The sequence below is a fragment of the Amia ocellicauda genome, chromosome 8 (genome assembly GCF_036373705.1).
Source record: "Amia ocellicauda isolate fAmiCal2 chromosome 8, fAmiCal2.hap1, whole genome shotgun sequence".
In the NCBI taxonomy this organism is placed as follows: Eukaryota; Metazoa; Chordata; class Actinopteri; order Amiiformes; family Amiidae; genus Amia; species Amia ocellicauda.
Window position 1 is genome coordinate 25752518 of NC_089857.1, and position 26729 is coordinate 25779246.

At 38.4% G+C, this 26729-nt stretch overlaps 1 long non-coding RNA gene across 1 annotated transcript; it reads right to left on the bottom strand.

Moving 5' to 3' along the window:
* Nucleotides 1-2628: 2628 nt before the first annotated feature.
* LOC136755246 (uncharacterized) lies at nt 2629-22201 on the bottom strand. The gene is made up of 3 exons (XR_010817646.1): nt 22139-22201; nt 4864-4956; nt 2629-2847 (listed from the first exon to the last, which is right to left on the bottom strand). It is a non-coding gene; the product is annotated as an uncharacterized LOC136755246 (long non-coding RNA).
* Between the last annotated feature and the right edge of the window lie 4528 nt (nt 22202-26729).

A 26729-nucleotide genomic window follows, 5' to 3' on the forward strand; every position in this document is an offset into this window, starting at 1 on the left:
CAATAGCTACTTAAATGACTGACATTTTCATATTCAGTCGACTTAGTCAATTGTCCAGCTGTAAAACCCCACTGATCAGATGGGTACAGGTGGGCAGGCGCAGTTTGTAAAGTTCCTTATTTAATGAAGTCCTTTAAAAGAATTATTCGTACGGCTCAATCTCCTTCTCCCAGTTTAATTCTTCTGTTGCTGGCAAAGACTTCTGGTTCCGGTTCTGGCAACAGAGCTACAGGTTGAGCTGTGGCAGCGAGTTACTGGTTCAGGTGAGAGAGAGAGAGAGAGAGAGAGAGAGAGAGAGAGAGAGAGATGCCGTGCACTACCCTTTATACGCCTGTCAGATCAATAGGTGATTGGTTCTTGAGTTTTTGAGATTGGATTTCGGTATCAGCCCCCAGTGTCCTACTGGAGGGAGGTTTGATTTATGACTGATGTCAATCCATGCCATCTTTTGGAAATGCCGGTTGGCCCGGGTTCGTAGCTCTGTGTCGGGATTTCGGCTCTCGTCCATTTCAAAGAGTTTTTATTACCTACAGGCCCCCTTCCCCAGACATCTCACAGCAGGGATTCCAAACTATTTGGCCTATTCTCAGTGCCATCCTCCCAAGACTGTCACTTTGATGTAAACCAGTTCACAGCTGATGAGTTATGGAAATCTTATAACTTTGGGGGGGAGAGGTCTTCTTTAGATCAGTGCTTCAGCTCAGAGCTAAAATGCTCTTACCAGAAAACACCCCCACACTTAACGTTACAGTAGATAATTGAACCTTGGCACGTCCGTGACATTCCCCCCCACCAAGTCAGTGGTCATCACGACAGTCCCATCTGCCCAACAAAGCAAATTAGAAGAGTTCCCTTTAGTCCATGTAGTGAGGGGGTTCACCTCCCAAATTTGCCACTGGGACCTTCTCACTTCCTGTGGTGGGTCTATGGGGCCAACAGCTCCCTGCCCTACCTCTGGCCCTATGGCCCCCAGGCTTTCAGTTCTCACTCAATACAAAGGGCATTTCACACTCAGGGGAGCTATTACAATAAAGGGCTTAGGGGACCAATGCGGTGGTAATAAGGGGATGTCCTGCACATGCTGATTTCGCTGTTCGCCATCCCGAGTCTAGTGTTGCTGGGTGCATTTGCCAGCTGCATGATAAGTGTCACCCTGCTCATTGTTTGCATTAGGAAGAACCATCATACAAAACCTAGTGAACCAATGGAGACCCATGATTTACGCATCCCTCTAAACCCTGCCTTCACAGAAAAACTGTGCCAAAAGCAAAGATTCAAGTATCGTAGCCAAAGGCAGTAACTCCAGGTGAGCGTGTGAGTGAAATGCACTCAATCAGAGTTTTGCTCTCACTTTAAAACAAAAAAATCTATATACTTTTGATATAATTCTTTTTATATACAATTCTATCCATTTTGCTTTTGATTGTTTTATTTTTTATCTCAACATACATTTTTTCACTTTTACTCGAAAATATTGTTGTTATGTTTTCAACTTAATTTTAGTGCATTGAATTGCAGAAGCCAGGAAAGATGCAATGTAAACAAACCATACATGGTTCTTTTCAGCATGTCTTTCACAGATCATTTCCCCATAAATTAATACTCTGTAATACATGCCCCAGTTTTGGGTGGATCTGCCCAATTTGATTTCAGAGGGCTGTTGTGGTAGACTAGCTAATTTACCACAGCACTTCATGCTGCTCAATCACACATGCTAATTAGCTACAGTAGCTAACTTTCATCATCCTCCTTAGCCAGGTTAAAGTGTTAAATTTATTGATATGACTTCAAACTTAATCTAGTCACTTATTTTGACAAATGTGCCGGCTAATGTCATCATCAGCCTGGTGTTTCACAAGCAGTCTCTAACCTTACATCGCTCGATACAACCTGCCATCAGTATGTCTCACAATGAGATTGTGCGCAGTTCAAGCAAGTGCGTGGCTCCTTGTGGCTCACACGCTCATTTCTGGGTGTGCATGACACACACATCTTGGAAAGAGAAAGAATGCATTCCCCTTTAAGTTTGGGAGTGCCTCATTACATTTTGGCAAAATATATTGGCAACATTTTTCCCCCGACCATGGAGGCAGCAATGTAACCCCTGCCTGTAACCAAAAGCAACATTGCTCATCAGAGGTCTCTAGAACAAACTGGCATTCTTTAACAAAACAAGCTGATTAAAATCATGGATCAGTTAATGTCAAACCATTTTTTATCATCCACATAATTCCTTTAAGGTCATAGTGCCTGGTAAGTATTCTGTGGCATTTCTATTGCATGTTCTCTGGCTTTATTATTTAAGTGCATTTCCAGATCTTCATCCCCATACAGATTTACAGTTGTGTGTAAGGGTGATCATTTCTGAAGTTGATCCAAGTCCACAGCAAATCCACAGTCTTGAAATCCAAACCTGTGAGGGGAGAAATAAGACAAAAGTGAATTATTAATGTTTTTGCTCAATGGCACCACTTTTATGAAGAAAAGGTAAATGGTTAAAACTGGTAAAGAACCTAGGGGATAGATAGATACACAAATATTAGCTGACAAATTTGAAAATGACTAAGCTTTACACAACAGCTAGACTGAATTAACTACACTTAAGGCAAACTAGGAATAAGATTAACTTCAATTAAGGCAAAACTAAAAACAAGACTAGGAATGCTAAAACACAACAAAATAGCTTCCTCTCTCACCTGTCCTGAGATTGACTTTGGCAACCTCTAAACCCATCTGTTCCTAGTAGTAGTAGTAGTAGTAGTAGTAGTAGTAGTAGTAGTAGTAGTAGTTGTGTAGTTTGTGGCCTGGAGTTTCCTGACTGGATCTGAATTTTACTTTCCACACCTCCTGCCGGATGTCGAGAATTGGTGAGTAAACTTTCAGATCTGTTTTTCCATTACAGGTGCAAGATGCAGCTAGTGGGGCTCCAGTTGGAGCACACAGAGCATGATTTTCTCTTCACCATAGCACGGAAGCTTACAACCCGACATCACTGTACCCTATCCCTCAGCTTCTGGTCTGTGCTGTTTTTGTGTGTCTGTGTGTGCGTGTGTGTGCGTGTGTGTGCGTGTGTGTGTGTGTGTGTGTGCATTCTGGTCAGTGCCACCGCACATAGATTTTGTGGGGACTTTTGGGGGTGGATTTGTGTGGACTTGTCCCGTGTGTTCCTGTTTAAAACTGTTACACTGATGTCAGAAGCGAGAAGCAAGGAATGACTGCATCATGGCATTGCTAAGCCTGCGAGATGGCAACGAATGAAGGTGGGGCAGAGAAGCTCATTGGATGCCATCAGGTTCAACAACATGATGCAGCGGGATGGCACAGTGGGGAGGCAGACTAGGAAGCATGCAATAGCAGAAGTCCCTCCAGGAGCTGATCCCTCAAAGTCCCTCCAAAATAATTGCTGATCAATACTACAAATTCTCAGTGACCACCTCCCCACAGGAGACTAACCACCTTCCATGGAAAAACTGCAAGGAGGCCACCATCGAAGCCGGGAGCATCTTCACCTATATCAGGCCTGGGGAGCAGCAATGCTATACTGGGGAGAAGCCACCTCCATTTCACCATGAGGAGTTTACTTTAGTTCTTCTGGCAGCAGCAGCTGTATTCCACCATGATCCATGTACTCTTCTACAACTGAGAAGCCCTCTGGGAAATATACGAGGTACAATTACCAACTGGTGGTGTGGGCAAACTGTTGGATGCAGGAGGAGAAAGTGTGTCAGCTTGCCCCGGCATTGAGTGACTGAGCCAGTCAGGTCCTCCTGGACATACCGGAAGTGGATCAAAGAGACTACAACATGTTGGCAGCAGCAATTGAATCCGATCAGGTGGCACACTTTTTTATAATCTAACCTGTAAGACACTTCTTCAAATCTGATTGTCTGAAAATACTACAGGAAGTGTGCTGATCATTATCAGCATATGGAAGCCAACAGAATTTACATATCCCTACCGACTTGCTAATCTCCTGGCAATCAGTTTATTTTCATTAGCTAAGTGTTCATGAGTTTGTCACAATCATGTTAATGGTGAGTACAGGCAACCGTGACGCAAATAGCAAAATTCTGTACATTTCTGCAAGCAAGGAAACAAAATCATTCAATAGCGGTGGAAGAAAACAAATAACTATATGATAAAATTCTGCATACGACTATGTTACGACTAATACTTATTGTATGCATGTGTGCATATTTGTTTTAGGCACAGGATGATTTTATGAGCTCATCTCTCCAGAAATTCACAGGATGCATATATTTAAAAAGGAAATGGTATCATTGGTTAATTGAGGAAGTAGAAACACTCCTAGGTCAGCTAGATGGAAAGATAGATCATGTACTTTTTAAACAACAACAACAAAAATGTACATCTTAGCCAATGGTTTTCTTAACTTTATCAAACCTTATTAGAGTCTCTATTCCAGGATAGGCATCTTAATGTCTTTAATTTATTTGTATATAACCCATGACCTCCCTAGGTTTGAAGTCCACATATACGTGCCTTATGTTTCACCTGGATGTTTGGATTTCTTCACTGATAAGAATAAAAAGTTAGATTGGTTTATGTCTCTTCCACCCATTTGATATCTATATTGTATATTTTCAGCCCCTGGGACCCCAGCAGGGGTGCTATGGAAAGAATTTGGGTGAGCAATGTTGTGAGAGATCAGCCAAATGGATATTAATTATTATTTTGTATTATTCAAAAAGTTCAAATTGAAGCAAATAAAAGTCAAGTTCAAATACATAAAATCAAACACAGACACACATGAAAATAAACAACCAGCGAGCAGTGCAGGCAGTAAGAATGTAAAGAGTCTCGTTCTCCTTTCCCTTAATTAGTTTTGTTTCCTCTACTCACTGCTCTTTTTTATATATTTTCCATATCTCCTCAAAGTGTCTCAAAGCATCCTCCTCCTACACTGGTTGGGGAGTCTCACAGGCGACATGGGGTCTGTAAAGGAAAACTCAGATAAATAACAGATATAAAAAATCTTTACATTACCATGATCTTTAAATGTACAGTCCATGCATTTTGTTGATGTCAAGGCTTTTCAAACACACAAATATCAATATTACAAAATACAGCAAATGGAACTGCCTACAGCCATGATATCTTGGTGACAACATAATTACAATATCGGTATTCCCCAAGCTACAGTGTCCTAACTGTGAAAGAAAGTGACAAGCAGCTTCAAGTGCCTTCTTTTTTATTAATTAATTTACATGTATTACATTCTGCTACTAATATTCCTTGTCTTTTTTCTTGTTATTTTGTTATTTCCAATGGTGTTTTGATGTACTTTTTGTGCACGTTTTATGAATGCTTTATGTATTATTCACTTAATCTGTTTATTATTGTATGTTGTGCATATTAATGTTGTGTTCTTGCAGCTGAACCACTTTTCACAAGACTGTTTCCACCTGCTGATGGACTGAGTGTTGCCCATTTCCCTGGCTACACAAATCTGCAATCACTCCATTGAAAGAGAGACAGGGGCTTAAGAGAGAGCAGGCAACAGAGGCACACAGATTTGGTGTGGCTGTTGTTTGTGCTGAACAGGGACTGAAAGGAAGCAACTGGCACAGAAATTGAGAGAAGGATGGTGGGGGGGTTGTGGTTAAAGCACCTGGAAGAAGCTGCAAGGAAGGAGCTGATACAAAATTAAGTACACTGAGTTTCCTTATGAAAAGCCCTGAGCCCTTTTCATATACATTTGAATTGGAAAGCGATGGTTGCATTTTAAATTAATACAAACATTGAGAGTCAATTAAGTATTTTATTTTTGGGGAGAAAGGGATGTAGATAAATGAATGATGATGACAAATTAGTTATTAAGAGCGGTATCTTCATGGTTGAATTCTTCATGTTTTCTCCTCAATGTTATTTTTTTTTTCCATCACGTCACCAGATATGTCGACCTATGACCGGTGAGTCTAAAAGTCAGTATCTCCTACCACTTCTTCTGATGATCACTCTTGATCCTGCTCTGTCCTACTCTCGGCACACCTTCATGCTGGCACCTGCCGATTTTTCCTGAGCAACATATGCAGAATTTGCCCCTTCCTCACTGACTACTCGATTCAGTTGCAGGTCCAGGCCCTTGTTCTCTTTCACCTGGATTATTGCAGCTCCCTCCTGGCTGGCCTACCTGCAACTACTGCCCACCCGCTCCAACTCATCCAGACCTCGGCTGCTTGGTTGGTGTTCTCTGCCCTGATTCGCACATGCTGCTCTGCTGGGCTTTGGATCTTGGCTTGACCACCTTCCAGCGATTTTCATGACATATTGAACTGAGTTCACTGACAATACTGGGGTCATTACTGATAAAACGTTACTCGTTTCTTCAGATTAATTCATTAATAATATTAGTATTACATATTAGTTCAATTAAAATGTAGCGCTTTATATTACTTGTTATATTACCCACTACATTCCTTCCTTTTGCCCTGCAAAACAATGTGACTAATCTCCATAGTCTGGTAATGCGTTTTTTAAATGTGTGCCAAACAAATAAACAAACTGTACCTTAAAGCCGTGGGTTACCTTAGTTCTCGGGTCAGTAGTGTAGAAAACTGCGAATGAATCCGGCTGGATGATATTATCTCATTTCCAAACTCATTTAAATTTTATTAATCGGCAACTTCATTACAAAGGCTTAGCAATAATATAAAACAAAGTAATCCGCCAGTAGTCTGCTCTAAACTGGGTAACAAAACAAAAAATACACAAAAACTGGAAGATTATTAGCGGTCGCAGCGCAACATCTCCTGCACATAATTCAAGGTACAAGGTACAAAATAAATCAACTCTGTACAATCAACCTAAATATATTGCAATATGTGTGGTAATATACTTGTTAGCTTACCATTCGCAAAACTAACAGGACTTAATCATTTACTTTAATCAAGACAACCTTTCAATATATATCAATGTATAAGTGATCTATCTCTAACTCATATCAGGAAATTAAAAAGCAGAAATCTTTGGCAAAGGCTTATGGTCAGTTGTCTGTATTAAACTACGTGAATCTTGAACTTAAATCGTTTTTGAATCACGTCTTACTTTAATAAATGAAAAAGGCAATTGGCCGAATAAAAAGACTGACAAGTGTCTTCTGCAAGTGATTGCTTGTGTTAAAAAATATTGACAGTTTAGTTACTCCATAGACCAATGCCAGCTTTTCTAATTGCCCGGAGAAAGAGTGGGTTTCCGAATACAGGCCTCGGTTCAGCTCTGACGGCAGCCGCATGTGCAAGGCTTGGGGTTATTTTCTCAATATCGGGGGGCTATTCTTTTAATTATCAAACAGTCCAAGTGGTGCCATGGTGTATATGGTGCACATGAGTAAATAAGTCTTATTGAATGTAGTGCTACTTGCTTCCGATTTAAACACCACGTCATTTAGATGAATTTAGTGAGGAACCTATCGTATATTTTTTTAACGAAAAGTAACTAATATTATTACTCAAATTAAAACTCCAATACGTTATATTAACTTGTTATTAAGACAAGTAATATTATTACAGTAGTGTGTTACGTTACTAATGCATTATCCTCAACTCTGTTAATTGACCATATTTTAATAGAAGTTGCATAGTCAGGTGACTGAGTGCAGATCTGTACTCTGAAACCTGAGGTCAGGCACACAGAAGAGAAACTGTGTAGCCCCCCACATGGGAACTATGACATTTAATTCTCTGCCTTTACAAGTCACCTAAATTTGGTTTGGTTTTCCTTTTGGAAGCTTTTTTCATGTTCATGTTTCAAAACTGTGCTATCCAAGGGAAGAATAAAGTAATTAAGACATTGTTATTACTGTACCAAATATTTTTTGAGGTTTCTTTCCTTTCCTTTCAACTTTACAATGTTCTTTATGAGGTCTTATGTGTGCATGGTTTAATTTTAACATAATTTATGTTCTGTACATTTCAATTAATAAAAAAGCATGTTGTTAACTTTTCACTTCCTCACATTGTCTAGATGACAACAATGACTCAAACAAAATTAACAAGTTCAGTGGCACCCATTTTATATTTAAAATCAATCTTCAGCAACTACATGTAGAACATTCCATTTCTCAAAAATGAATTAAATTGACCAGGCATTGGTTGAATCCTTAATGCTGTAAGAAAAAAACAATAGAAAAGGAAAATGTATATGATTGAGAATATATTTTTTTATACATGGAAATCATAAACTTGCATTTGAAGAGGTTTGAACTTTCCCTCCAATTTTGAGTTAAACACTAAGATTTCTAAGTACATACTTGGATACCTGACATATTTCCTGTGTACACTGGGTCAAGTATGTGACATTTCAAAATCTTTATTTCATTGATATATTTGCTTCATATCCTGTAAACAATCATGTTATTCACATATTCTAAAACTTCTAGTTTTCTTCATGCTATAATTATAAAAAACACAGGGAAACTAATATTTCTTTTCATTTTGTGAGCAGCAATTATATCATAATAGGGCTGTAATCAGATGGTGAGGATGTCCCTTGAGGATTGGTTGTGCTTTGGCAGACAGCCAAAAGAAATAGGAAAACTGACATGATGTATATGCAGCTGCTCTGTCATGATATCTCCTAGACCGGAAGCTAGAGCAACTATTTCCCCCGTTCCGTTGTAAACCGCAGACTCAGTTTCTGAGGGACTGATTGCTTTTGACGATAACTGTATTAGTTCTGTGTAAAGAGCGAGGCAGTATGGAGGACAGGTTCAAAAAGTATGCAGTGCAGAGTCTAGAAGGGCTATGGTGAAAAATAATGCCCTTGTGTAATATACTAGTATTCAGTAATAACTAGGTACATTATCAAAATATCAACACAGTGCTTTTAACGATGCCATCCAGACAGGTTAAAAAACCTTTGTCAGAGGCAGATGGGCAGGAATTATGAAGAAAAACTGTGACTGACAGCTGAGGGGAGACTTAGTTGAGGTATTCAATGTCTCAAAACAATGTAGAAAGTTGAATTAATAATGTAAAACATATTTAATTCAGAAGAACATGTTCAATATGAACAGAACCCTAATAGAACTGACACAGGAAAATTATATTTCAGAATTATAAATTAATGTTAGGCCAATGTTTTATTTGTGCATCATCTAAACTAAAGGTTTTTCCATAAACAGTTACACTCCAAGTTTCTCTGATTATAATATGTTAGTATTATTCATGATTATTATTACATTCTTGCATATCTTTCTCAATACAGAAGGATCACAAAAAAATAAACCTTCTTCATTGTCAGCTGAATTTCTTATTATTTTGTGTTATTCTGCTTTAATCCAAATCTTGTAAATTGTTGTATATCAATATAAATTGTATATCAATCTGTTATAAAAAAAAATGTTTCCCTGATTAGTGATGAATATAATATTATTGATTTTGCTTGGCCATGTGTGTCTCCTGGGGATCAAAGAGCCTGCTGCAGGGAGTGAGGTATGAAAGGTCCTCTCCTTGTACTTAAGTATGTTTTGGAGTATTTGTACTCCACTTAAGTATGTTTTATGTGTGCCTACTTTTACCCCACTACAATTGTAAATAAAATAATTTACTTTTTAGTTCAATACATTTACAGACCCTGTTACAATTATTAAAATTGGAGGGAGGAATTACATAGTAGGAATTAACATGTAGCAGTAGTGTCATAGGGAGCCAATCAGTTTAACCTTATATGCAGCAAAAATCTACTCCCTCTCTCGTCCACTAAGTGCTTTTGTCATTTGCTCTTATCCTTGATCAAAGATGGAAACAATGGTTTTAACCTTTCTGTGCCTATGTTGTTTATTTTCTGTTGGATCCAGCAGAGTGAGAGCTTGATCATTCTGATAATAAAAAGCATTCTTCAACAAAGGCTGTTTTTGAGCATTCAAAGGCTGTTTTGGTGTTTTTCAAAGAGATTAGTCTACACTCTTGCTAATTTGGTTCATGTCTCCGACCTTATCTGTATCATAAAATTAATCAGAATTAATGAATAATAATTCAGAAATGAATATTTCAAGCTGGCACTGTTAACTAGATTAAAAGTTTGTTGTGGTATTAGCCTAGCCAAAATACTTTCACCCGAGGACATTCCAAAGATTACACCAATAACTGCCGTATTTTGCACTGGTTAGCTTGAACAGTGGGTTGCCGTAAGAAAAACATATATAAAAATATTATATAAATTACACATTTTATTTGATTACCTCAGTCGATAATCTGATTTGTCAAGCCATCTATGTTAATAGCCTAATGTTACCCTTTAAAAAATGTAATGCAAATGAAAGAAATTTTCAGATCTGTGCCTAAACAACATTTGTTTTTGTTGGACGTGATTTTCTTCAAGATAAAATTGTAAAAATACCTTGAATTTTGAAATAAATTGTTGGATTAAAACATCAAATTAATGTGCCACTTTTATGAGGTTCACACACAAACACATGCAAATTCACATTATTGCTAAAATCATATTTACTTTTACTTTTGGTACTTAAGCACACTTGAAAGTAAATACTTTTTTTTTTACTTTTATTCGAGTACTGTTTGAATGGGAGACTTTTTACTTTAACTGGAGTAAGTTTTAGATTTTAACTTTTTTTACTTTTACTAAAGAATTGTAACTTCTGACTACTTTGTACACCACTACTGCTACTAGTACTACTGTAACTCAAATTCCTTCCTTCAAAACCACTGAAGTTCTTCTTTTAAGTAAAAAGTTTTTCCAGTGCAGAATGCCAAAAGAATGCCAAAAATGTAATTGCAAGCAAAGGCACCTGTGATGGCGTTTGTGAAAGATTTAGAGCAAGATTCTCTGCATCAATGGCTGTACACTGCTGAACAAAATTGCAATCTCAAAAAGTTATGAAATAGATTCCATCTTTTACGGGGTTTAAGGCCAATCTGCAGAATTAAATATTTACATGATCAGTTTACATGTCCTATTTCACTTTTGGAAGCAAATGAGTTAAAGAATAGGAATACAGATGTTTAAAGTATTACATTGTATTAAATGATTTGTAAATATTTGACTTATTGGGGGAAGCAACAGACTTACGTATTATTTTGCTATTTAAAGAGTGATACAAGTGATTTCCTCACTGATTGCATCGAGGAGCTATTTCTTCTTGCATTTTGCCAGATTAGGACCTCAACAAAATAAAATGAAGCAATATGTACCAAGAGAAACAATGCTGCACAAAAATACATTTACTAAAGCAACAAGAGGATAAATGTATACCTAACTAAATAATATTTACATTCCTAGTGCCATTGTGAATAATTTATAATTATGAGAATGCAGCTGTTTTGGGACTTACATAGGCATCCATCATCAAAGTCACTAGTGAGACATCAGTATAAATGGAAGCATTCCTCTTGTTGCCAGCTGGCATCCTCAGAGCAAAAACACTGTGGCTGGCACTATCCAAAGCTCCAAATTGATACTCCCTCAATTCAAACCAAAGTGGAAGTAAAAGAAAATTAAATAAATAAAAATCCCCCCTCCTATGTTTTTACATACAATGGCTACCAGTCCCTTAAGTAAAGGATGACTGGAAATAATGTGGATCAGACATTAAATGCATTTTCCTTTCACGTTCCCAAGTGCCTCACTTCATTACCTCATTTAGACCACTTAGTTACAAAAACACAGACCAGAGTCTAGTAATCAATACCACTAAATATGCATACCCAGTGTGTATTACTTCTGTATTCCTCTCATCCATATGATGAATTTGGCCGAGTTAAAACATGATTGATGGCAATTAAAGATGCTTCAAAATGGCACAGCAGACAATAAAGATCTGCTCTGTTGACCTGAGGCCTAATGGGCAACTGAAACAATTATTGAGTGTTAAACACAGAACTGAGCCTGTAGGTAAATTTTAACCAGGAGTCCAATCTGAGTTCTCTCAGGTGTTGATGTTCTGACCTCAGAATTTAGGACAAATCTTCCTTCTCTCATGTAGGTCTGGATTGTTATTCCTGGTTCTACTGTTTTTAGGCCAGGATAAAAAATAAAAACTATAAGTACACAATCTTTTATTAACATATACGTAGGTATCTTAATTCCACATCTCATAATGCAAGAGAACCTTGTTACAGTATAGGTTGTTTATTGAAACATAAGAAGATTGTTTAATTTGCTAATAAGATTATTCCTAAGCAGGCCCAGATGACCTCTATTTTGGATCAAGCTCAAGTGACTTTGAAAGAGGGGTCAGTATTGGGGCACGAATGGCAGGAGCTTCAGTTACAAAGACTACTCAACTGACTAGTGTTTCAATAGGAACAGTAACTAAAGTTACATCTGCATTTAGATCTATGGGAAAGACATCAGTAAACAGGGCTTGAAGTTGTGGTGGAAAGCACACATTTGATGACTGTGATGCTTGTGCGTTACTACAATATGTAAACGAAAAACAGAAGAACAACTCTTTCCCAGGTGACTGAGAATGTCAATGCAGGATGTGATCAGACTGTGTCAGCAAGAACAGTCCATCGAGAACTACACAGAGAAGGATATTATAGTAGGGTTGCAGTGCATAAACCCCTCATTACATAGACAAATGCACATTTGAGAGTTCAGTGGTACAAAAACCATAGGCACTGGTCTACAGAGATGTGGAAAAAAGTGATATGGTCAGATGAGTCATCCTTCACCATATTCTCAACAAGTGGACGAGTGCATGTGTGGCGACACCAAGAGAATGGTAGAGGCCTGACTGCTTGACCTCTACAGTGAAGGGGTCCGGAGGCTCTGTTATGCTGTGGGGGGAATTTTCCTGGCATGGTTTGGGTCCATTTGTCCCCTTAGTGGGAAGGGTCACTGCAAATCATGACAAAGTTATTCTGAGTGATCACCTTTATCCTCTGCCGAAACGCTTCTATCCTGGCGGGAGTGGTCTCTTCCAGGATTACAATGCCCCCATCCACAGGGCACAGGGGGTCACTGAATGGTTTGATGAGTATGAAAATGATGTGAATCATATGCTATGGTCTTCACAGTCACCAGATCTCAACCCAATTGAACACCTATGGGAGATTTTGGACTGACGTGTTAGACAGCGCGCTCCACCACCATCATCAAAACACCAAATGAGGGAATATCTTTTGGAAGAATGGTGTTCCATCCCTCCAGTAGAATCCAGAGACTCGTAGAATCTCTGCCAGGAGCATTGAAGCTGTTCTGGTGGCTAGTAGTTGCCCAACACCTTACTGAGACACTTTATGTTGGTTTTCCCTTTAATTTGTCACCCGTGTGTATATATGTGTGTGTGTGTGTACATCAAGAGAGATCACCATTCTCCCTTTAATTTTGACAAAATTCAATATAAGCTAATCATTCAGAAGACTGATATCATGTCTTAAGACAGTTGTGCCCAATCATAAATTGACAGGTTGCCTAGTGTTAACTTATGAGCAGCACAGAGATATATTGTAATACTTTAAAGATTTTGTGATTTAAACCAAAATAAATGAAGAAAAAAACAACAACAGTGCAAACCAAAATCAACAACTGCTCATTAGTTATTATTCCTAATACAAGCACTTTAATATATACAGTTACATCCTGCTTCTGTTTACACAGGATGTTAGCTTTATTCATATTACCATCAATACACTTTTTTTTCTCCTTTGTGATTCTGACATTCTCATAACCCCACAAAGCCATTCCCCTTGCTGAGAAAAGGTTATGTAATGAGTGCCCAAAGGATTCTGCAATCCGCTATACCCACAAAGCCACCAGGAAGGAAAATGTTGCTTTATGTTTGGATGCAACATTTATAGGGTGTTTTTGTAAAGAAGCTGAAGAAATTAAAGGCAATGTTTTTCATAATTGTATATTTGCTGGTATTCTTTTACCCTTGACATTTTAGTCAAATTAAAGGTTTAAGATAAGATGGCATGAGACATATAATTCAAGTATGGAGGTATAAGAGAGCAACACAAATTTGTAGGAATGCCATTAAGACACAGGATCTAATTTCCCTGTACACTGAGATACAAGTCTCTCCAGAGCTAATCTTTGGTGGGGAGCCAGCAAAGCCAGGCCTAGGGTCCTTGATCCAAATAACAGAAAGGATTGACAGCTACAAGTATGTCTCTGGGATGAAGAACTGCAGGACCTGCAATGCAAGGCTGTATTTAAGAGGTTTTAGCTTAAAAATAGTTTCCATGAAGAAGGATTTTTCTACCCCCTAAAATCATAAGACCAGAGACCTGTACATACATTGAATTGATATTCAGCTTATAATAATGCTTTTATGCCGCCCTCGATTATATGTACTGAATATAACTTGGCAGTAAGTTAAACACCTTCTGTTCATCAAAACTCTGGAGACAGATATCCGTTTGTCCGCAAGTTTATTGATTAGAAAAGGGTGAAACTGAGAACAGACAGAAGGCATAATAAAAACTATGCATATTGTAAATACCTTATACACTGTAAACATACTTTATCATGAACTAAATTCTCCCTTGTTTACATATTCATTGCAAGTATCAACCAAGTAACCTATAACAGTCTCATTTTAATATGTTGTCGATTACTGTATTTGACTTTGAACTCCTAATGACTATAGATGTATAGTTGTATATTAAATCAACCCAGAATAGCTTGATAGCCTTTTTACATCAAACTTCACAAAACAATGTTTTTTATAGCAAATAATGAATTACAATTATAGATAGAATAAAAGGTGATGTTACATACCAACGATGCTTCGAAAAGCATTAGATGTGTACAGATGATTACTGATACAACAGGTAGAAAATTGTTGTTCTCTCTTCCATGAGTCATTACTTCCTGACTAAAGTCACATGGGAGGTTAAAGGTGAATCCCTGTTACTTACGTCCTGTATTTCTTAAAGGAACCACTACCCATCATAGAACATTGGATTTACATAGAAAAACATTATTACTAAAAACACTTGTAACAGAACACTTCCTGTCTGGCGTCAATAACACAGCTATTATGGCTTCTTCTCAGGAGCGAGGAGCAGGACTGTCTCATTTACTGGCCGCAGGAACACTTTAGTCCCGTTTTTCCTGGAGACCTTGATCTCTACCCTGCATACCCTGCTGTCTTCGCTGGGGAAGACTTGAGTAATCAGTCCCAACGGCCATTCATTCCTCTTAAGTCGGTCGTCTTTGAGAAGCACAACGCTTCCAGGCTGAAGGTCGGATGGGGATAACTGCCACTTCCTTCATGGCTGAATTGAAGAAAGATTTTGCTTCTTCCATTTATCCCAGAAGGTCTGAGCCAGATGCTGGACTTGCCGCCACTGGCATTTGTAGAGGTCTTTGACCCAGTCACAGACTGGGGCAGATGGGAGACTCACTTTCTGAGTAAGGAGAGTTGCCGGTGTAAGTATGAGAGGGTCGTCCGGATCAGTGGACACCGGAATGAGAGGTCTGACATTAATAATAGCAGCCACCTCGGCCATCAGGGTGCCAAGTACCTCGTGAGTCAGCTTCGAAGTCCCAAGCTGGAGGAACATAGAGTCCAGGATTTTTCTTGCTACACCAATCATCCTCTCCCATGAACCACCCATGTGAGAGGCGTGGGGAGGATTGAACTTCCATGTGCAGCCCTGGTCCCACAGGAACTTCTCAACAGAAGTGTTGTCGATATTGGAATCAATCTTAAGCTCCTTACAAGCACTGACAAAGTTAGTTCCTTGATCGGAATGGATGAGTTTCACTGGGCCCCTGATGGCAAGGAAAAGCTTGATGAAGCTTGAAGTATCTAGAGATTCGATGACCTCTATGTGAATGGCTCTTACGCTCATACAGGTAAATAACACCACCCACCTCTTACTCGCCCCTTGTTCGGCATGAAGATACTGTCCATGGGCTAAAAACATCCAGGCCAACGTTCATGAACGGAGGTTTGGTGGAAAGACGATCTGCTGGAAGGTCTGCCATCTTCTGTGTCTGCGTTTGCGGCATGTAACACACCCATGGATAACACTGCTAACCCGCCTTTTGCCGCCGACTATCCAGAACCTGGCGGGCCTTAAGGTGCCCTCGGTGAACTGTCGTCTCTGATGTTGAGTTTTCTCATGGTAATATCTGACCAGGAGCATTGCTATATGGTGCTTTCCTGGAATGATGAGAGGGTTGTTCTCTTCTTGCTGGAGTTCTGCTTTTCTGACGCGACCTCCAACTCTCAGAAGATCATCCGCATCAATGAAGGGATCTAAGGCTTTGAGAGGACTGTCCTTAGGAAAGTTCTCCTCCTTCCTTACACAGGCATACTCTTGACCGTATGTCTCTTCTTGAACTGCATGGATGATGGTTCTTTTAGACCGTGAGAGTTAATCAACTGAGATTGCTGCGTGGCAGTGATGCCTGCCCTTGCAGCCACTGGCTTTGGTTTCAGGATTCATCTGGATGAGGCAAGCTATATGAATGAGACGAGCAATTGCGTGGGTTAGTTTCCAGCTGGAAAACTTTGAGAAGCGCTGAGACCCCAGTTGTTTGCTCAACATGGATGTGTTCATTGTAGAGACCTGAGGGTGGATCTCCGCATCCAAAGAAGGGTTCACAAGCTCGAAGGTGCCTTCCTCGGGAGGGCTTTGCATGGGATGTTTCAGGAACGTCGGTCCATAAAGCCAGCTAGTACCTGAGAGATGTGCAGCAGTGACAGACCTTCTTGTGGCAATATCTGCAGGATTTATATCTGTGGATACATACTGCCACTGTTCAGGACGAGAGTTACTCCTTATCCTCAGGACTCGATTACTGACGTAAACATAAAAACGACTGGTCTCATTATTGATGTAGCCTAATACTACCTTACTATCACTGTAAAAGGTAGTATTATGCAACTGCATGTTGATCTCTGAGGAGACAAGCTCGGCAAGTTCCACTGCCAAAACCGCTGCACAAAGCTCAAGTCTTGGAATTGTATGTTCGGCTAGCTTAGCCTTGCCCATGATGAAGCCCAGATGGCTGGTTCCGTTCATATCTGTCAGTTTGAGATAGGCTACTGCAGCAATTGCCTTAGCTGAAATATCACAAAAGACACATAGCTCTCTACGTGATACCTCCGTGGGAGAAATCTCTGTGTAGGACTTTCGGATCTAGAGACTGCTTAGATCTTTCAATGAGGATCGCCATGTGGTCCACATCTCTTTCATCTCTTCAGGAAGGGGGGAGTCCCAATCACCGTTGTCCTTTGTAAGCTTTCTGATGATAGCCTTGCCTTGAATGGTGACTGGGGCGATGAATCCCAGAGGGTCATAGATACTATTCACAGTCGATAGGATGCCACGACGAGTGAAGGGCTTTTCTTCATCAGCTACCTTGAAGACAAAGGTGTCAGATATCAGGTGCCAGTTGAGACCCATGGGAAGTGCATCAGAACCGAGGTCCAGATCTTTGAAGTCACTGGCGTGGTCCTGAGATGGAAAGGCCTCTATGACCTCTCTTTTGTTTGAGGCATTTTTGTGTAGCCGCAAGTTAGAGTCTGAGAGAACATCTTCTATCCTCTTAACCAGGTCCACTGCAGCCTCAACTGTAGGAAAAGACTTCAAGCCATCGTCGACATAGAAGTCCTGGTTTACAAATTGCTTGACATCTGGGTCGCCTTCCAGTATGGACTGCCTGAGACAGTAGGTGTCACCCCACAGCAGGGTCATTCTCACGAAACCAATGGAATACCATGGCAGTGATCATTTCAATATAAAAGTCTCAATTTAGTAATATAATAAAAATATAATATTAAAGATAATAGTGTGGTCTTTCCTATACAGAGTGTAATTTAGACATAAAAGTGAATTATTATTGTATTTTAATACATTTTCAGCTAAAATTCTCATTTCCGCAATGCGTCCACATTCGTTTCAATGGATCTTTGATTGCATTTTAGATTGCATAAACTATTTTTTTTTCACAAAAACAAAATGAATATTGTTTATTATGTCTTGTAGTAAAGTAAAACTACTTCATAATACATTTCATTAAAAAAAAATCAATTTGGTGGAAAAACGCAGTGTCCATGTATGCGGTTCTCATCCTCCGCTACATTATTCACGCTTCTGTGAAGACTACAAGAATTTTTAAATAAAGTTTTATTTTCCCATGATGCATCACAAAGAAGAGAAGCTACAAGATAAGGTAAGCTAGTCTCTTCAATTTCTTACATTATAAAATTAAAACTTCTCTCTTCAACCCCTGTACACGACAATATTGATTCTCATTTCCGCAACATGAAATATTCCATGTTTGTAAAAAAGTTTTGATTATCAATATTTTATCAATATAAAGGTATTTAATTTCCTAACATTAACAATGACAAATATTTTGATGAGTCATCATGGCTACTCCATTGTTAGTGAAACATGTTAACTCCTCTCATCCTCCGCAACACATCTCTCATCTACCGCTACACTTTAATGCCTGTTGCGGTAGCGAGAACCTCTGTTGCGGTAATGATAATTTACTATTTTAGTAAATTAGTTATCATTTAATATTTTATGTATTATTTTATTACATGTTATTATCATGTTATTCATCTCATGAAAATGGGCATAATTGCATATTTTTTTATAAACATCACCCGATATAGTATCATTTTAACTGGACATTGTAGAAGGTCTTTCATTAACTATTAACATATTAACTACATGTATAAATATATTAATTATTGATGTTTTGCAGGCTAGCAGGTAGTGCAAGAAAGAAATCTGCAGCAAAAGCTAGGTTAGAAAAGCATAGAGAAAAGATTTACAGCAACCCAGAACTCCTGGAGGAGTACAGGAGGAAAGAAAGAGAAAGGTCAGGAGTCAGAAAGGTTACAGAAAGAGTGTTAAGCAGTTAAAGGTTATGTGGTATTAGCCATTATTACATTTTATTACATCTCATAATGGTTGATTTAATTGAGTCCCATTGGTTGTTACACATTACTCACTCACTCAGATGAACGTTAAACTCTTCTGTATTTGTTGGGATATTATATTAGTCAAACAATATTAGATTGTAGCTATTGGAGAGTTATTAAAATAAACATGCTAATTTCTTATATGAATTACACTTTCAGATATCAGAGAAGAAAGCAAAATGGACAGGTGAAAAAAACTGAACATCTAACAGTAAAACAACATGAAAAGAAAAAAAAGCAATGGCGAGATAATTCGGCAAGATATGCAAAAAATAAATCCCAGAATATCATCTTGGACTTGACACCGCCATCCATCAATGTAAATTAACCAGATCATGCCGAAATCATGCTCCAAGCTCCAAGCTCCCCACAGCTGCTGCCGTGTCCAAATCCAGTTCAGACGTCCACTCCCACAGTAGGAAGGGAAAGAATGGCAACTATCAAGACACTGAGGTCAAAGTTAAGAGAGACTGATGTTAAACTTCAAAGTAAGGCAAGGGAGATTATTAATCTGAAAAAACAATTGAGAAGGCTGCAAGCCAAGGACACCAAGAGAGCCAGCAAACCAAAAGAACCCAAACCACTCTCAAACAAGCAGCCATAGACGACTGATGGGCAGTCTTGTCAGTCGATTCCTCCATCAGGACAATAACTCCACAGTCATCAATGGCAAAGCTGGGGAGATCCGTAAGAAGGGTCAGGTATTTAGAAAGAGGATCTTAACTGACACAATGGAGAGACTCCACTCCAAATTTCTCTCACATCACCCATGGAACAAGATTTCCAGGGCTCATTTTTTCAGACTGAGACCCTTCTGGATTGTCAGACCAAATGTATCGCAAAGGGAGACATGTGCCTGTAAAACACATGAGAACTTTGGCCTGAAGATCAAGAAGTTACACCAGCTTGGGGTTTTTGCAACGGAGTCTACCACTGACATAATTGAAACTTGCGTGTGCAGCACGGGTAACATGGCATGCATGTACCGAAGGGGCGATAAATGCAAACAAAAGGCTTTCCCTACAGCCATGGATCCGTCCACCAAAGAGAACATAATTTCATGGAATGAATGGGTCACAAGGATGATTTCAGTGACCCAAAAAAACAGAGATGGCTCAACAGAGGAGATGGAAGTCAGAAACAATACTAGAGAAGAAACATACATCAATAGAAAAACTTGTTGACCTCTCGCAAGGACACATTGATAAGTTCGCCATACATGTGTACAACATCCAGCTTGAGAGGTTAAAGATGCTAAGGGAGAGCCTGACAGAGAAAGATGTGATCGTTCATATCGATTACAGCGAAAACTACAGCTGCAAGTACAGCAGGGAAATTAATGATACCCACTTTGGTTGCAGGAACCAGCAAGTGACCTTGCATACAGGGGTAAAATACCTGAGTAGGGGACGAGTGGTGTCTTTCGCCTCACTCTCAGCATGCCTGAGGCATGATGACGTTGCAACATGGGCTCATCTTGATCCTGAGAAGAGCATCCAAGAGCATCCAATAGCCATGCATATTAATTTAATTTCAGATGGACCCACCTCCCAGTACCGCAACAAAACAGCATTCTACCTGGCCTCAACAGTGCCCTTCATGAAAGGGTTTACATGGAACTTCACAGAGGCGTCCCATGGCAAGGGGGCCCCTGATGGGGTGGGGGTGCACTAAAGAACCTGGCGGACAGGATTGTGGTATATGGGACCAATATCCCAGATGCCAACACACTTCATGAGCAACTGGCTGCTCATTCATCTGTGAGGCTATACAATGTGACTGCGGACGACATCAGTTCAGGCCTTGAATTGATTCCTCCATCGTTAGCAATGTGCTTGCTTTTATATATATATATATATATATATATATATGTTTGGAAATAGAAATTTAACAGTTATATGACTACATGATATTTAGTGCTAATTAGTCTAACTAACATATTTAAAAAAGGAATCCTAATTACCCAGTTCTGGTAGGCTGCTAAAACCAGTATATATGTGTTTTGTTTTTCACATTTTTGTCATACTTTTTCTAATTTGTTTGAGACAAAAACACATTACAGCATACTTTGTATATATTTAGACAGAGATAACACCTAAATTCTAAAAGTAATAGATCTGGTATTTCCAGTACATTTACTGCAAAAGAAAAAATGCAGGGGGAAAAATTGAAACAGACCTATGTATGTTTGAAGACTCTGTATAGGACGTTGAAGAAAGTGTTTTGTGATAATTATATAATGTTTTATATTAATACTAGCATTAGAAGTAGTTTGTATACAGACTGAGCAGATTAGATTTAGCAGGACAAGTAAAGGGTCAACAAGGTTGATTTGTTAGAAACTCCTGTCAGTAATGAAAGATTACACAGTGCCGAAATAGCCTACAGATGTCTGCTGAGAATTTGTTTATGACTTATCGTTTCTCAAGATAGGCAGAAATTGTTTCTGTTAATGAGCGATTGACACTAGGTAAATGACAACCGTGGGATCGCATCTTCCTAGTGCACATCAAAGACAGACATCTGCTTTTTGTATCCATCACCTCTTCACGGGAGGACAGATCGTAAACGGACCCGGACCTGTATCTTCTGATTGGATGAACGGCCATAAGATGTTACGTCATTTTCATATAAAGCTGTACTCATGTTTGTAAACATTAAGTCCTCACTGAAGGAATTATTCCTGACGTGGGGCTTCCGAGCCGGCTTGGTTAAAGTTCTATTTGCTTTATCTCCGCGACTTCTCCACTTATTTCTGAGACGGTTCTACAATGTTCATGACAAAGTTCCCTATTCCTTTAACACAAAGTTTCATATCAATAGAATTATCACTCTCAAGATAATGTTCAGCTTTATTTCCATCCTTAACAATATGGAATTTATACACATTTGTAGATTTTCCATGATTTCACCTACAAAAAAATTATGCAATGTAATTGTTTAGATTATTAGGAGGAATACATAGACTTTTTTAAATAAAATTAGTTTCTTCATTAGGAGGTGGTTGAATTGTCATAAAAGGAATTATAATATTTCCAAAAAAGAAGTAAAGGCTTATAGAAACTTCAGACTCATTAATGGAACATGCTAGAACTGTGGTGACTTGGTCTGTGGTTATGGCTGCAAAAAGTTTAAAATAAGTTTGGTTTATGTATACAAACTAAACAATAACCAACACACAAAAACAGTAAGGTAGAAACAATTAACCAAAACATTTAAAATCTAAAATTGTAATCCAGCAGTATCACCTACCTCTACCACCATGACCTTTTATCAGCACGTAACCACAGTCTTTGAGCATATCACACGTCACTAGAAATAGCTTACAGACCAGTTTCAGAACAAAGTAAGTTCCATGCAGGAAAATAGGGTGTAAACTACTCAATAATGCAGCTACAGCTGCATTCAATATAGATACTACCCAGGACCTGCACAATTAAATTGTATGTTTGACAAATGCAAGATAGAATGAATTGACATTATCAATATATAATGTCAAGTACTGATCCTGAAGAAGCATTATTTTACACGTATATAGGTGATTTTGTTGAATTGGTATTGTCAAGATATACTATTGTGATGCAATCACCACATTAGTGAAGATTTTGGTTCATTTAAGAGTGTCCTGCAACTATGGCCACTGTATCAGCAACATGACCAAGACACTATTTCCACCATGAACACAATAACTTATTGTTTTTGAGGTTACAAGTAGTTTAACAATCCAAAAACTGCATCCAACAATTCTTTGAACAATTCCCTGGGAATCTGCTACAACAATGTTGCTGGTCAGCTTGTTCCAGACTCCCACAGCCTTGAGCCCCAAGAGACAGTGACCAGATGAGAGCGGGTTTCTCAACAATCAGTCAATCAAGATTTGTTTTTAAAACAAAACCATATATTGCAACTATGTGAATTATCCAGGAAACATACTAAAATGGGGGTGTATTCCATCCATAAATCGATTGAGAGAAGCTTTAAAAAATGTTTAAAGCTCAAGAGAATCAGTTTAATAATGACACAGGGTCTTAAGAAAAAGAAATCCTCTTATTTAGGTTTAACATTTTGAAAACTAAGTTTGGAGAGCAATGAGTAAATAAACACACAGTTCTTAAGGTCTTGACTGTAAACTGTATTCAATATCCAATGATTTATCCAAATAAATAATTATACTTCACACACATAAAAGCAGGATTATATTGTTCAAGGAAGCTGTAACATTTGACACAGCAGTGCCAGCTTTTGATTAAGTAATATTGTATTGCTTACCCAAAAGAACAGGGCCAACTTTCCAGAATATGTAGGCCTTGGGTTGGGTTGGATTTTTATATGTAGTTTAATCAGTCCAATATTGATGTTATTGATGGAATTTGCAAATTATGATTAATTTGGCATTTTACCTTATCTTGGAATCTCCCACCCTTAAATGTCACAATCAGCACATCATCTTGCCCATATCTGAACCAAATGTTTCTGGATAAGACAACACACACAGCACTCCGAGCAGGGTGCTTTATAGGTGGGGCCATTCAGAAGCCCTGAACTCACATTATAGTGGAAGATTGAAGAAAACACTATTGAATCCTATAAAAAGGACTCTGTATCACAGCAAGTTTTGCAGGTCAAACTTTCTCATCAGAATTAAGTTGTTCCATGAATGTACTTATCCTGAGTGTATACTTTTGTAAATTGTGAATAATAAATAAGAAAATAATCCCCCTGATATGGACAATAATCCCAGTTAAGTAGATTCTCTTGAATACAGAAAAAAAACAAACACACACACACCTATATACACACATACACACATGCATGCAGTCACAGACACACAAAACAATAACCTACTGGTGAAGACCAAAACCTTATAGAATTCTGCCAAAGTAAGGACAGCTCCCAGCCAACCAAACACGCCTTTGCCACAGAACACAAAATAAGTCCTTATACAGCAAACTCCAAATGCTATTTTTGAGCTAGATTATAACCTGTTTATTTCATTGGCTTAATGGATGTTCATTTCTGTAGACTGGTATTTTTCTTTTTACCCTTTCATGGTTTCGTTGTGGTTCTGCATCTGCAGTTATTTAGTGCTCAATGAAAACAATGTTAACACACCACCCACCTTGACAAACAGGAGTGATTATAGTATCACTAAGACAAATTAATCATGTAACATGGTACCACAATTCTTAATTTAATGTGCATGGTTTCACTCTTTTTGTTGTTATATTTATCCTTCTTTCACTATATAGTTTACATTATGGTTCTATTGCATGTTCAGTTTGAAATAAAGCATTTCAAATAGTCAAATGGTCAAATGGCCTCCTCTCATTAGTATATTTTCTTATGTTCTTATTTTACCTTGTGAAATTGCTTTCCTCACTCTGCTCTACCTGTTACTGTTAATTGAATAATATTTGAGTAATAGGGGTCTGGTATAAAACCTGATTAACTGTTTTGCTGGGTTACTATCCCAAAGTTACTGTAAATGTGTTTAGTACAATTCACACATGACAAAATATTCTCAAGATATCCGGTTGTTTTCTGAACTTTTCAAGACATTGGTGAAATTCAATCCAGTGCAAATCGTCCATTATGGTTTACCCCAGATCATTTTTCCAGCAGTAGGCATCAGAACCACCTATAAAAACTCAAACTCACTTGTAATGTGTTTTTTGGGTACTGTGTCTGAGCTTTAAAAACATATGTTTTTAGTGGGGGATCCAAGAGATTTGTGGAGTGTGAATCAAGAGGACAAACAATCAACAGGCAATTCAGAAAAGGAGAAAGTAATACTGTAAAGTGCTTCAGTCTTTAATGTAATTTCATTTTTTAATTTTCAATGTCATTATTGAACACGTTTAGATAAAACATGCCTGTCTTTGTTTTCTTTCTTGTACCTAATTTGCACTAAATGTGTTGACGTGAGCGATGTTAATGACTTTGTATCCTTGATATTGTATAACAAGTTTTATTTTGTTTTACATATTTAATTTTTTTTTTATAAAATACCACATTTGTAGCACACAAATGAACTACATCAAACTACATACACTTTTTTGTCCAGGTAAATGATTAAGAAGATATTGTAATGTTTATGGTTGGAAGCTGTTTTCAAGTATTTTGCCCTTACATTTAAGTTTTTACTCATCTAAATATATACACATACACAAGTCTCAGATGGTCTCATCTGTGAGAGGTTTTATTCCATATCCCTCTCTAAGCATTCTCCTTACATTTTACATTTACTTAAGAACATAAGAAAGTTCACAAACGAGAGGAAGCCATTCGACCCATCGTGCTCGTTTGGTGTCCATTAATAACTGAGTGATCCAAGGATCCTGTCCAGTCTATTTTTGATGGGGTGATTGTAATATTTAATACATGTAATAAATATATTTAATAAATATAAAAAATATATATGTTTTGCACTGTAAAGATATTTGTGTTTCTAGGATTAACAGACTGAACAGTGAAGAAAAAAAGGCTTCACAAAACAAGGAGAGGAAGGGAGGTTAGCTGTATATATTGCTATAAATATGGCAATGTCGAAAATAGTCTGAAGTGAATATATACTGTATTTAGGAACACATAGGCGCCCACTATTTCCTCTCTAGCTGACAGTCAGTGATATCAGTACGGCCGCACAGTGCGGAGAGGCTGTGTGTCTGTCTGACACTGACAGTGCTGGGGCAGCGCAGTCACTGTCTCTGTACAAACATGTCACACTGTGTGGCTTTTGGCTGCACACAACACACCATCAAAAAGCCAAAGTCAATGCGTCCCGCATCAATTTGTCCCTGCTATAAATCATCCCTGCATCAATTCACCCCTATAACAATTTGTCCCTGTGACAATTCGCCCCCATCATACATTCTCCACACATTTGTAACCACGAGTGCATTAACTTATTGCAGAGCCATAGACCATATGCATACAGCTCTGGAAACAAATTAGAGACCACTGCAATTTTTTCTTGAATCAGCATCTCTACATGTATGGTAGACATTGCATTCCATTTATATTTTTATTTGGAATTTGGAAGAAATGTTGTCAGTAGTTTATAGAATAAAACATGAATGTTAATTTTACCCAAACACATACCTGTGAGGCACAGGCTACTGACCTTGTACTATCTACCTGTCTGCCCTCCTATGTCAGCGCATCCTGGTAGGTTCAGCCTTAGGTGGCACCTCCCCCTTTGGGCAATGCTTTAAATTTTAATGATAACAATAGGTTGCGAATGCAACCATAGTTATCCGAAAAAGAGTCCAGTCTCCCAGCAAAGAGGAAGTCCCTGTGTGGATGTACGTGCTTATGGTAGAGAAATTAACATGGCAGACATTATTACTGTCAGCATGGCAATTGCACGCTCCCTCTAAACTTTAGACATCTGTTGCAATGTGTTGTGTGACAAAACTGCACATTTTAGAGTGGCATTTATTTGTCCCCAGCACAAGGTGCACCTGCATAATTATCATGCTGTTTATTCAGCTTCTTGATATGCCAGGTAGATGGATTATCTGGGTAAAGGAGAAACACTCACTAACAGGGATGCAAACAAACACTCACTAACAGGGATGTAAGAAGTTATTTTTCTTTTTCCTCCTTCTGGTTAAAAAAGTGCTATCGTGCACTGGGGCCTTTTGCTAAACAACACGCTGGCCAAGAGGTTGCACAATGCATTGCAGACAAACAGAGATTCTAACAGATCCCAGGGTCAAGAAACACAAGCCACTATACTCATCATTATTCTTTCAGGAAACCAGATATGCACATCACATGCAGAGGTGCCATTTCAACTTCCTGAAAACAAAACCAAAGCATATCATCATAACTATAACAT